Below are 14,242 nucleotides of genomic sequence, written 5' to 3'. Positions count from 1 at the left end.
GGTCTCAGATCACCATACATAACATTGTCCATGTCTAATTTTATTAGAAATATTCTGTTTATACTTTACGCATATTAGATTTTTTTTCTTATATAAAACAGGTTATAACAAACAAGATGTTTTTCAAAACTCTCACATGTAAAGCTCATTTTATGTTGAGGTTTAGGCATTTGTTTTTTGAAGTGGCTTGTTTTGTTTCTTTGAGATGGGAGTCTGACTCTGTCTCCTAGGCTGGCGTGCAGTGGCATGATCAGAGCTCATCCCAGCCTCAAACTCCTAGGCTCAAGCAATCATGATCCTCTAGCCTCAGCCTCACACATAGGTGGGCCTACAGCATGCTTGGCTAATTTTTTTATTTTTATCTTTTCAGATATGGGGTCTCTCTATGTTGCCCAGGCTGGTCTCAAACTCCTGGGCTCAATCGATCATCCTGCCTTGGCTTCCCAAAGTGATGGGATTGCAGGCATCATCCACCATGCCTGGCTCCTGGCTCAGGCATTTGTTATGGTAGAAACATGACTTCTCATGTGATAGATACCCCAGAAATTCTTGCGTCAGACTTTCTTATCTGGGAGGAGTGAGGCACAGGCTAGAGATTAAATCAGTACCTCTTCTCATCCCTAAAGGACTTTGCCCAGTTATGTATCCTCTTTGGGTCCACTTTTTATTTCATTTGTAAAACGATGATAATAATAGTAGCTAACCTCATTGCAGGGGGAAGGGGAAATTCGATGAGATGTTTGTAAAGCAGTTAGAATTCAAACTTAATAAGCACTCTACGTATGATAACCGGGGTGTGTTGTTCATTTTGCAGTAATAGTAATAATATATATGTAATAGTAATAATAAAAGTGTTCCGTATGCTGTGTCTACCTTGAATGCCTTGTGAGTGGCAGTGCTGGGAGCACCCTTATGCAAAATGATGGAGTAGGGTTCCATCATTGCTCCAATCCCCTCAGAGCATTGAGGGGTAAGGCTACCTCTGCACCAATGCAGCAATAAGAAAGAGGAGGTGCTATTGGTGCTAGTTGATCTGTCCCTATGGGGAAAATGTCCTGTAATTTGTGTCAGAGTCTAGTTGATCTGTCCCTATGGGGAAAATGTCCTGTAACTTGTGTCAGAGTCTAGTTGATCTGTCCCAATGGGGAAAATGTCCTGTAACTTGTGTCAGAGTCTAGTTGATCTGTCCCTTTGGGGAAACTGTCCTGTAACTTGTGTCAGAGTCTAGTTGATCTGTCCCTTTGGGGAAAATGTCCTGTAACTTGTGTCAGAGTCTTACCAAGGAACATAGTCCACAGGAATGTCAGGGAACCTGGTGAGCCAGCACAGAGGTGCCCACGTGGCTGCAGGAGTGAGGGTGTTGAGGATAGTGGGCAGCCCTGGCCCCTGATCAACTGAGGAATTAATGGTCACTCTTACAGCCCAATTACTCATGCTCACAGATCCTTTATGCAAAGCAGAGCCGGCATCCCAAAATCAAATGGGTGACTCTGAGAATGTGACATTGAACAAGCTGTTGCTCAGGGCCTACTGTGGAACGGAAGGTGAAGTGTGGTCCCCGTAGTTGGGGATTATGACTGGGTGGGGTTGCGGCTGCTAGCTAAACACTTCACAGTTGTACAGACTGCAATGAGAGCAGATGTACAGGCACAGAGAGAGCAAGAAATGGCTTGCCTGGGAAGCCCCAAGCATCCCCACCAGCCTTGCCTAGCTGAGGCCTGTCTACTTGTCCAGGTGCCAGAACTCTCCTGGCAGGGAGCCACTGCCCCTGTTCAGGGCCTCTTCAGAGCAAACTCCTCCCCTGGGTTTGCTCTCCAAACTGATGCCAAGCCCCAATACAACACTCACCCGCATGGTGCTCTCACCTCCCTCCTGAGGCAGGGAGAAGAGGAACACTTAAGATCCATTTAAACCCAAGATTAAGATCACATTTTATTGAATATCTTAAAATGTACCACATCCCATGTTAAATATAATTTTTGAGATCGTCATTATGGCCTTAACCCACAAACAAAACTATAAAAACAAAACACCATTGATGGAGCCGTAGCCACAAGTGCTGGGCTCTATCTTCTGAACCATCTTATGACCCGAGGAGGAAGGATGGCCCACCCCACATTACAGATGAATAGAGGTCCAGAAGTGTGCAGGAATTTGTACAGAGTAGCAGGGCCAGCAGGTGACAAAGTGGGGTTTTGAACTTGTCTGCCTGACCCCACATGTAGTGTGCAAAGTAAAAATCTCTGTAAGTTATCATTTGCACTCTCTATTTTGGAAATCTCACTACCTGGGAGGAAGGCATCACTAGCTGTGTCCCAGAGGAAACCAGAGCTCTTTGAGACAAAATGATTGGCCTAAAGCTACAGAGTGAGAGGCACAGATAAGATCTGAGGTCTGCCAGAGTCGAAAACCTGTGTTTTCTCAGCACCTTGACGCCACTGGAGACTGAGACCAGGGAAAGAACATGAACATGAGGCATGTCGCCTGCATCAGAAGTCTGGGGAGATTTGAAGAGAATATTGTGAGAAAGCCAAAATAGTAAAAGGCAAAAATGACTTGGGTCTCAGGAACCTAGGACCTGTGGGAGAGGGTGGTGCAGTGACGCAAACACATTTAGTGCAAAGCTGACCACTGGCCTTTTGATCCCTGGTCTCCATTCTCCCTGGAGCTCACCTCTGGAGGTATGTACATACACACATTTCTGCTTCTCTTACAGGAGTAAACAGGAACATCTTTTTAAAGAAGACAAGGATATTGTGATCTTGCCACACAGCAAAGAGACTCTTCCAGACTGGGAAAGTTGGGATACAGGAAAAGCCACTTGTTCCCTCTTGAGCAATCCTCTTGAAAACCATCCTCTGACTGTCACAGTGGGCCCCAAGTACAGTGGTGCCGATTAGATTGTGGCTTGAAGCCAGACTCTGGCACTCACTATCTGGGTGACCTTGGACAAGGGCATGTCATTGCTGAGCCTCCATCTCCTCATCTATAAAGTGGAAATTATTACACTAGTCTCAGAAGGTTGTTAAGGAGCATAAGATGAACTGTAAAGAGAGAGAACATTTCCTTTGCCTAACAGTAGGTACTCCTCTTAGAGAGAATTGCCTTTCTTGGAGAAATGCCTTTGGAAGCTTGTGTGGGGTAGAAGCTGCATCCTTGGGGCCTCAGCATCACTTATGCTGAGATTCCAGTGGAAGAGAAAAATAAACCCACTGGGGGCTCGGATAGAATAAGAGAGGTGTGAGGGTGAAAAAATGGCAGAACATTGGGTGAAGCCCAATAGGATCACTCCTCAAGTGACTTTTAGATCTCCAGCGAGGCCCTCAAAATACAACAAAGATGATTGTTGTGCCTGGATCTCCTATGGGTTCTAGAAGGGACTGAGGTCTGCATGCCTTGGGCCTAATAAGATGCCACATGGGAACACAGCGACCAGAGGCAAAGGAAATTTGGAAAATTTGCTGATGTGTGTTACTGAAATCTTGGGAGATGATTTTGGGGGTTCTACTAGCTATGAAAATTCAGAGATTCAGGGAAATCTCAGTTTGTATTCCAAAGGCGAGAAGGACTCTGGTGAACCTAGAGATTGGGTACCTGCAGGTGAAAGCATTTTGTAAATCTGAGAACTCCCATTCAGGAAAGGGAAAGACAGTGGCTATTAAGTAGCAACACTGAGTTAGGTGCTACCCTTAGCACTTGGATATTTAAGGGTAATTTTTTTTTTTTTTTTTGCATTTAAGCAAGAGAATATCCTGAAATCCTATTCAATGGAAACTAGTTTTTAGAGTGTGATGGAAGCATTCATGCTTTCAGTCTGACCCCTCTAAACCTCATCTGCCAAACCCAGCTTCTGCTGGGTAATTGCCTGCAGCATGGAGAACATGGGGTTTACATTCGGGTTGGTGCAAACAAGTTGGAAATTGCTGAGAAAGCCTTGTGTGTGCAGTGGAGATTGGTTTGTTGAATTTACATCCCCCGTGTAAATACAGCCAAGCCTACAGCCTATGGTTTCTGCCTCCAGATAAAGCTCTGTCCGTATGACCTTCTTGAGTAACAGCCCACAGGCCAAGAAGATGGCAAACAATGGGAAGAGAGTGTGGCTTGTCTGGGAAGCTGGAAAACCATCTTCTGATAGAAAATCAAAGTGGCTCTACCTCTGGGTGCACTTTCTGTATGCTCTTAGACTAGACAACAGTGGCCTTGTCCTATGCCCTGTACTTTAGAGAGCCACTTTGGCCCACTTCAGACTGCACCCTCTTCTCAGAGCAAGGGATCAGGGGATCAATGGGCTGGCCAAAGGACCTGGTTCTGTCCTCTCCCTTCTGGTCCAGGCTCCACATATATGATACCCTAGAATTCCCTGCCCAGAGGCCCTACACTCAATTTCAGGGTCTCTTCCCTTGGTCTGTCCTTCCTGTGAGTGGCCCTTGGTCCAAGGATGGCCAAAGGATGGCTGTCTGGGGAAAGTGGACAGAACTTGCACCTGAGGACTGAGGTTGCTGTGCACAACCATACATGGGGCCCTTATGGGGGACAGATGTGGTTGGGTGAAAGGAGAAGGGGGAAGGGACCACGTGCTGACAATTTTATTCTTACCCCAGATCCTGTGATTATGCACCTGTTAGGGACAGGCTTGTGTGTATGCATGTGCGACTGACCCACTCAGGTTTTCAGAAGCTTCTCCATTCTTACTGCTGCCTCAGGAAGGCAGGGTGGTGCTCCTCACCTCTGAACCCTGCTCCTCTTTCTACATCAGCTCTTACTAAAGCACCACATCCATCCTGAAGTACATTTTCATCCTAATACCTGAGCCCACCCTGCAACAGGTACCTTCCTGCCCCCAAATGCCCCTGAGTCATTTTCCACTTCTCACTTCTCAAATCCCATATTCTTAAAGCAAAGCAAGGGATTACAAATACCTTCACACCTCCACGCTTTTGCCCAGGTATTTCCTCTGCTTGGGATGCCACCAACAAATCCTCATTCAGTATTTTCAAGGCCCAGCTCCAATGCCACCCTTCACTTGTGACTTTCTCTAACAGTCTCCCTTGCTCATAATTAATGCCTCAATGACCTTTTTTCCTTAACATGCTATCATATGTCTCCCATAGCTCTTATCAGGCTTCAGGGTTATTGTTTATATGTTTGGTTCATGTTCACCTCCACTGCCCAACTGTGAGCCCCTAGATCTCCTCATTTTATAACTACAATGTATAGCTGCTGAATAAATGAATGAATAAGTACATAAATGAATAAATCTAGAAAGTAGTGATGGCTGAAGACCAAACCACCCACATTTAGGTGCTAATACAGGGCAGGGGAAAAGCAATAAGCAGAGGGTTCAATCAGGATCTCTTTACAACCCATCTGTTAAGGGTAATCATGTGGTTAAGTCAGAATTGGCTCCTTTTTTTTCTCTGTATGGACTCAGCCTCCATCCCTGCTGTCAAAGGCAATAGCTGTAGAATCTTCTAATGACTTTAATCAAGGCAGAACATCTTATTAAAAAACAAGCAGCAAAACAGAGTTTCAATTCATGAATTTGCTATGTATTCATCTTTGCATGTGGAGTTGGCTGGAGCATATGTACTGTTCAAAGTTGAACCTAAATTGAGATAATTTGGGGCATGGGGCTGAAAATGTGGAGGTGTATAGCTTGTATGTAAAATTAATTTTTTATCCATTTGGAGATGCAATTTGAGTTCTTTTCAAATTAAATTGCAATGGAGTCCTAGGCAGCTGGAAACATTATTGCCAACATAATTTGATACTGCAAGAGCAGAAATACGTTGACAGATAGTTCAATGTGACCATTAATTTGCACTTTCTGCATGGAAATGATATGCGAAGGGAATAAAAAGGTAAGGGGAACAAAAATAAAATCCATCTTCTTTCCCGCATTATCCAAACCCACTCTCTTGTTTATTTTCCACCACCTCTTCTAATTTATTGTAGATGTTTGGTGGACAAGAATTTGTTGAATACTGGTTCACTATTCCCAATCCAAAAATCTGAAATCTGAAATATTCCAAAATCTGAAACTTTTTGAGTGCCAGCATGATGCTCAAAGGAAATGCTCATGGGAATACTTCAAATTTCAGATTTTCAATATTAGGGATGTTCAACTGGTAAGTATAATGCAAATCTTCCAAAATCTGAAACATTTCTGGTTCCAATCATTTCAGATAAGGGATATTCAGCCTGTATTACCATAGATATCTTATAAATGTAAGCAAGGATAGGAATCCAGGAGCTTCATTTGGAGATGCTGGTAATTCCACAATATAGAAGCACTAGATCCTACCTGTGTTGATGACTAGAATCACCTGAAGCTGGAGCATGTCACCTTGCAAGAAGGCAACTCGGTTGCTACCCTCCTATAGCAACGCCACAGAGAAGGTAATCCATTCACATGTTCATTGTCTCATTTCTTAATTGAAAACTACTCACTGAGCATGGAGGCATCATGACATGGGGAAAATAACATTGGTTCTGTGATCACCTGAACCTAAGCACATCATTTACCCTACCTGTGTCTGTGCCTTATTTTTCTCATGTAGGAAACATAGATGATACTCCTTGACTCTTAGGGCTATGAGGTGAATTAAGAAGACAATATATTCCAGAGTCTTGGATGGTACTAGACACAGCTGCATTCCCTCAAACTCAGAGTGGGAGGTGAGACAGAACAGCCACTGAGACAAACAGGGGTTGTGGAGGTTTCTGTGGATCTCTGACCTGGTTGTGAGTCTAGATGACTACTGGACTCATTCTTTTAACCAACTATAGTTTAGTGTTAGAAAGCTTCCATTAATGCCCTTGCAGTTATTGCTGTATCTACTCCTTCCATTCTACATATATATCCTGAACCTCTGAGATGGGCCAGGCATTAGGGTTGTAGTTGAATGGGACACTTTCTTGCCTTTGTGAAACTCATGCTAGGGGGATGCAATAACCTTGAAGGATGATATAATGAAGCTTGATGAGTCTTTTGCAGGGAAAGTATTGGGCTTCTGGACAATAGACACAGTATAGCATTGAAACTCATCTAAGCCAATTTGATGATGACTCATGTACAACCCTGACATTCTTTTTCATAGAAACCAAAGCCATCAAAGAAATTTAAGGTGAGTGAGGGTTAACGATTCCCCAACAACTGCATTATCAGATGATAATAAAAGCAAGCCTCAGGCCAAATTCTACTACACAGATGGACACATTATACAAGCATTTATTAGCAAATGGGCACAAAACAGCTCAAACAATCTATTTCATAAAGTTCATGAAGTCCCAGCAATAGATGAATTAGTTACTATTTTTCATGAAAGGTTCATTCGAGGCAAGTACAACAATACTCTAAGGCAGAAGTTAGAGAGCTTTTTTTTTTTTTTTTAAAGGGCCAGTGAATATTTAAGGTTTTGCACCTTTGCAGATTAGACAGTCTCTGTTGCATCTTTCCATCTTTGCTATTATAGTGCAAAGGTAGCCACAGACAACACGTACACAAAATAGGTGTGTGGCTGAGTTTCAATAAATGTTTATTTACAAAAAGCTAGAACCTTAGGCTATAGCACGCTTACTCTTGTTTTGGAGGTAAAATAAATGACTATGATTGTCATTTAGGCAGCCAGTAATCCTCCTAATCTCATAGCTAACACAGTACTGTTTAGGAATCAAGGTTTTGACACCATCCCTAAGGTCGAAGACTAGAGGTCTTACAGGATTATTCTTTATTATGTACTTCTGGAGAGTATTTTAAAACCATTTTGGTTTTCATTTCACCAATTAGAATTTACTTGTAACATTTATTATGCTAGTCCACAGGTTCTTGATTTCAATTCCAGCAATCAATTTCTAATATTTAGTTTGCTAATTAGCAAAATGGAGGTTGTTGATCAAGATATGGCATCAGCATAGCTGGGAAAATAGGCGTGCACTCACCACATCTGGTTAATTTAATTTAATTTTTTTTTTTTTTTTTTTTTAGAGACAAGCCTCTCACCAGCTGCTCAAGCTGGTCTTGAAATCCTGGCCTCAAGTGGTCCTCCTGCCTCAGCCTGGGAGACAGAGCAAGACCGTGTCTCTAAAAGAAAAAACTATATATATATATACACACACACATATATGTGTGTATGTGTATATATATGTATATATATGTGTGTGTATATATATATAGCTTGACCAATACAATTTACCCATCACACCCCACTGTGTAAGCTTAAATATTTGAGATAAATTACCAACAATGTAACATTTAGTCTAGATGCCAATAATTCTTTCCTGAAAAAGGAGTCTTGCGCAAAGGATGGATAGAATTTAACCAGGTAAAGGGGAAGGGTGTGTATAGGAGGGGACGAGAGAGGGGGAAAAGGGAGTGGGAAGGTTAAGGCCCAGATAAAGGAGGCAGCACATTTAAAGTCTGAGAGACAAGAACAAGGAGGCTAATGGCCATGGAGATTGCCATGCTTGAGTGGACAGTCCACAAAAGCAGGAATCCCCACACATGCACACCCTATACAGTGATGTGCTAGGCCAGTCTGGGTGTTACACATTGGTCCTCCTACCATCCCTAAGAAGAAAATGAGGATAACAACTAGGGCAGTTTTAACAGTATGATAAGAGTGTTCTTTGCCAAAAGTAAAGCACTGGACGGAGTCATTTGTTTTGTATTTTGAGTTTCTCCCGTGTGCTAAGAACTCTACTGGATGTAGGAGTTAACCAAACAGGCGAAAACCCTCTCTGCCCTTATGGTGTGTATATTCTAGTAGGGGTAGGAGATTAAATAATATATTAGATAAATCAGAAAAGTATGTAACACATCAGACAATAGTAAGTGCTGTGGAGAAAAATCAAGCAGGGAAGAGAGACTGGAAGGTTGAGAAAGGCTTATGTCTACAATTTTACTTCTTTGATTTGAGGCCTTGGCATCAGCTCTTTGATCTTTCCTGATCTTTCTTCTTCATTTACCCTAAAGTTTTTACTTTTGTTTCCCATGGCTTAGCTCGAAATATTTTTTGAGCATCTATAGGGTGGCGAGCTAGTTTTGGGGGACATAGTGTTAACAAAAATAGACATAATTCCTGCCTCCTTTCAGCTAAATCTGTGGAGAAAAACAGACTAAAACAACCATCATGGCAGCCAAACATATGAGCTAACCAAATTGCAAGTTTTTGAAGGAAATACAGATGCTATAATATGATGATAATGCAAATAAAAAGTGTTTTGAAGGAAACATAAGGGATCAATTGCATAAAAATGGCAAGCTACATATGGTAGTCAGGGAAGATGACTGAAGAGGTGACATTTGGACTGAAAGGTGTCACTCTTCCCTCCCTATTCTCACTTCTCACCCAGTTTCCACTCATTCTTTTTTGTTTTTGAGACAGTCTCGCTCTGTCACCCAGGCTGGAGTGCAGTGGCGTGATCTTGGCTCACTGCAACCTCCACTTCCCAGGTTCAAGCAATTCGCCTGCCTCTGCCTCCCAAATATCTGGGATTACAGGCATGCCACCACGCTCGGCTAATTTTTGTATTTTTAGTAGAGACGGGGTTTCACCACATTGGCCAGGCTGGTCTCGAACTCCTGAACTCAAGTGATCTACCCGCCTTGGCCTCCCAAAGTACTGGGATTACAGGTGTGAGCCATCATGTCCAGGCTCCACTCATTCTTTAGCCCTTCCTTTAAACATCAGTTCTTCCAAGAAAGCCATCGCTCAAAAGCTTCTCTCACCCAGTTGGGTATGTGTCCCATCCCATCCCACTCAGATGAATGTAAAATTGGGTCCAATCAGGGCTAGTCCAACAGCCTTATCCCATAGGTCCTCCAGTCAGTTTGGAGTACGGAGGGGGAACCCAGAGTCAGATATAACCCAGATTCACAAAGCAGCCTATTGACCGGAGTCATGGCCCTCGGGCCCACAGCAAGCACAAAAACTGCAGCCCAACGGCCTTCAGCCAGTTACTCAGCCACTGTCTTTGGCTCCAAACATCCCTCTGTATCTTGCTTTACGGTGCTAAGGCTAGGATGGCACAAAACACATGTGCTCTACTCTCTGGCCGCATGCTAGTATCTGCCCATAGGGGGCGATAGAGGAAGCCTGCGGGGCTGGAGGATGCGGAGACTTCAGCATCAGGTATCCAGGTAGCCTGTTCATTCTGTCACAGTGTTTGGACGTAGCTTGCAGTTTCCCCAACACTTGCAGAGCCAGCCTCATTGCATCACCTCAGAGACACCAGCACCAGCCTCTTTTTGTTCTTTTCAACCCTGGCAGTAGCTGCTTCCCACAGTTGCCACCTTAGTCTATTGTTTTCATGTTCTTTTTTAATGTTTTCCATTTTCTAGGCAATTCTTTATATACAGTTAACCAGAGGTTCACAGTGCCCTTGGTGTTTTGGTAATTGTTTTGTCCCCCCCCCCCCCCACAGATCCTAAGCCAAAAATAAAAAAATAAAAAATACCCAACAGTTTCATGTATTAGTTGTTCCAAACAATTTAATAAGTATTTGCATCCTAACAAATAAGAAGTGGTTTGAGAATACGGTACACACAAATCAAAATAAAGTTATTTTTTGTCTTTCTTAACTACAATTACTTCCTAATAGGATGCATAGTATCTGTTGAGCATTACACAATTTCTCAAACTGAGGATTCAGATTAGACAGACACTGCCACTTTCGTTGCCTGTTCCATGTTGATTTTGGCACACAACTTGCATTTCATCATGGCAATTGCCAGAAGCCCAGTTTTGCCAAGATATGACATCAGAAGGAAAGTAGCCCAATCTCATGTTGAAACTGTTGGCCCCTTCAAGTAGTCGTTTGTAGCGTGTCTGACAGATGATGCCATGTTTTCCACGATACTGGTACTACTGGTGCTCTTGTGAGTTAATAATGGTGTCTTACACTGTCTCAGCACAGTTTGAAAACCAGGATAGTTAACAATTCTATATAGGCAATTCTGTCTAAGTGTCATGATTTATCTCCAAAACAGACCTTGACAGATGCAGGACCCCACTGCCTAAACTTCCTCAATATTCCACGTTCCCATCTTTGTCTCCCAGTATTCCACACAGCCCGGGCTCCTCATGCCCACAAATGTGATGTCCTAGCTGCCACATTCTGCTTCCCAGCTCTGTCTCAGACCTTGATCTTCCCTCTCTGCCCCATCCAGATGCAGTCCCCTGGACTGTGGCTGAGCCAGGGAGCGGGGTGGTCAGCTGTGTGTCTACGGCCATGTCAACTGCTCAGGTGCTCAAATACTGGCAAGAATTAAATGGACACAGGCCAAAGATGCAGCCTGAAGATAGAGACTTTGGAATGTTTAAAAATTACTTTTGCCCTAGGGAAAATCGGGTTGGGAAAAGAGAAGCAATTTTGAAATTACATGGTTTCGGTCTGCAGAGAAAGGAAAAAAGATTTGGGGGGAAGAAAAGGAGAAGTCAAACCCATAACATCTGGGTTGGTTTCATTTCAGTTCCCACTTGATTCATGGCAAGTTGCCTTATTCATTTAAAGAAAAAAAAGGAAAAGAAGAAAAGCTGGAGAAAGAATAAAACCCGAAACATTACTGATGGTCAAAAGCCACCTAGCACTGGGCCCGGGTGAGGTATTAAACATTCTGAATACTTTACTTGTCCTGGCTCTGAACAACAGGGCACTGAAATTAGAAAAATCTCAGCGTAGCTAATTTGCCATCACTGCCTAAGAAGCCATGTGTAAATCAAATTGTTTCTAGACTATGTAAAAACAAACAAAAGTAATATTTCCTAATTGGACTCTGATGGCCTCTCTTCTAGAAGCACTACCTTTTTTCCAGTTGGAGAATTTGGCTTTTCATATTCAGATCCAGGGCTTTTCAAAGCTGAGGCTGCTTCATAGCTGACAACTCCCCCATCCCAGGACATTCTTGATCTCCCAAGGAATCACATTAATCTACAGACACTACTCAGGACTGCTGGACCTTGAAAAGCCCTGCTGTGTCAGCAGCCCCAAAAACGCCTACCAAGCTTTTTTATGATGTCCAAAGCTTTACTCTTTGAAATGTACAAGAGTGTCATTAAACTGAAGGAACATTTTCAAATGAAAACCGCTGTCAGTTGAGGAAGTCTTATTTTCTATCGAATCTCATTTGAGACTTACCTAGGCAATGAAAAACGCAATTGACAAAACAAAGCTGTCTATCTGTTAATTTGTGGCAAATAAGAAGGGAACCCAGTAGAACAGGGATCACAGTAGAACAGTAGCTAGAAGACACATTATCTGACTGACTGCCTCACTCATTTGTGACGTACCTGCTGACCTTATTAAGCACCTCTCAGAAAAGATGAGGGGTTAAAATGCACATGTTCTGTTTCCTGACTGACCCCTCTCATAGGGGCTGATGCTTGGCCATGACATTGTGAGACACAATCCTAGCACAGGCTTTTACATAAGCCACCAAATGATAATTCTTCGTATCAGAATCTCAGAAATGATCACTACTCTTCCTCCTTGACTTTCAGCTTTGACTTAGCCTTCTAAGGATGGCCTCTGCAAAATATGAGCTCTCCTTAAGTGTCATAAGCCTTGATGCCTTTTCCACTTTCCATCTTCCTCCATCTGCAAATAGTCTTGCTCAGATACTTGATGTTTTCATATTTTCTCTCTCTTGCCCATCAAAACTTATTTATGAACTGTGTGACATTGAAAAAATACTTTTACCCTTCCTGAACCCTGGTTTTATAATTATACATACCTACTACATTTCTTGTAGGGTTTAAATAACATTATATGCATGCATTGTTAGTGGGATATTGTCACCATAGTGCTGTATAGCAAATCACCCCCAAAGCCACCGGTTTACAGCAACAGGCATTTATTCTTAAGCTCATACATCTGCTTGTATAATCTCCTGGTGTGGACCAGCTGGGCATGGCTCCAGGGTATGAGGTGTGCCCAGGTCTGCCTGATGTATGTTTATTTTACAAACCAGGTTGAAGGAGCGGTAGCCCCTCAGAGGAAGTTCTTTCCATGATGAATGCACCAGAGCCACGCCAACCCATGTAGGAGCTCTTAAGGCCTCCCTCATGTCAAGCTTGCTAATACCATATTGACAGAGCAAGTTACACAGGCAAGACCAACATCAATGGAGCCACTCGTCCCACAGTTAGAAAGGGTGGGAGTAGCAGAGGTAAGTGAATATTTACTGAAAGATAAATTATCAGATCAACAGATGTGTATGTTTTGGTTAACATGACCAGCCAATACTCCTTCACATAGTACAGGCTTGGTCCCCTGAGGGAGGAAAGACTTTGAGTCAGGTGTGTGGAGAGCCAGAAGATTCCGCTAAAGCCGTAAGATATAGGCAGTTTCCTGCTCTATGTTCATTTTAACTATTATAGAATGTGTCTCTTGGAGAGAAGGGCAGAAGTCTAATAGAGAGACCTGGAGAAGCCACCCTGCCATTTGCAGTCTTTGTCAATCTTAATATGACATTACCAGCCAATATGACATTCCCAGCCAAACTGGTCAGGTGAGTTATTCCTGTCCTTTCCTCCCAAATGCTGGCTCAGACCACATCCCTCCACACCCCCTGATATCCTCTGTCCCAAATCAAAACTCTACAGTAGGCAAAAATATCAGCCCCCAAAGAGGTTCACATCCTAATACTCAGAACCTGGGAATCTGTTATCTTACATGGCAAAAAGAACACGGTGAATGTGATTAAGGATCTTGAACTGGGGAGATGATCCTGGATTATCTGGGTAGGCCCTGTGTACTCATAAGGGTCCTTATAAGAGGGAGGCAAGAGGGCAGAGAGGAGAAATGATGTTAGGCTGACAGCTTCAAGGATGGAGAAAGAACAGCAAGGCAAGGCATAGAAGTGGCCTCCAGAAGCTGGAAAAGGCAAGAAATAGATTCTCCCCCAGAGCCGACCGAAGGAACACAGCCCCGCAGACCTATTTCAGACTTCTGACCTCCAGAGCAATACATCAGTGTTGTTTTAACTACCACACTTATGGTGAATTGTTCCAGCGGCAAGACGAAACTAACACAAACCTCAAAGATTGCTCTGCTTATTTCTGTATGTTTATCCACACTCTTCACTTTCACTGCCTTCCCTCCGTAGACCCATTATGTTTTATACACGGTCTTTTGCCTGAATGAGTTCTTGTAAAATACATGTAATTGTTTAGTATGCACGTATTTTTAATTATGTAAATTGGAATGTGTTCTAGCTCGTTTACCTTTTTGTCACTCAGCA

The 14,242-nt window shown here is 43.0% G+C and overlaps 1 protein-coding gene across 17 annotated transcripts in view; it reads right to left on the bottom strand.

Annotated features, from left to right (window-relative positions):
• Nucleotides 1-14,242, bottom strand: part of LOC105496374 (protein tyrosine phosphatase receptor type T) — a 1,121,698-nt gene that overhangs the window by 401,970 nt on the left and 705,486 nt on the right. The window lies entirely within an intron of this gene.

Source organism: Macaca nemestrina, chromosome 15, assembly GCF_043159975.1.
Source record: "Macaca nemestrina isolate mMacNem1 chromosome 15, mMacNem.hap1, whole genome shotgun sequence".
Taxonomy (NCBI): domain Eukaryota; kingdom Metazoa; phylum Chordata; class Mammalia; order Primates; family Cercopithecidae; genus Macaca; species Macaca nemestrina.
Note: the sequence above shows the minus strand (reverse complement) of the source record. Positions and strands in the feature narration are given on the sequence as shown.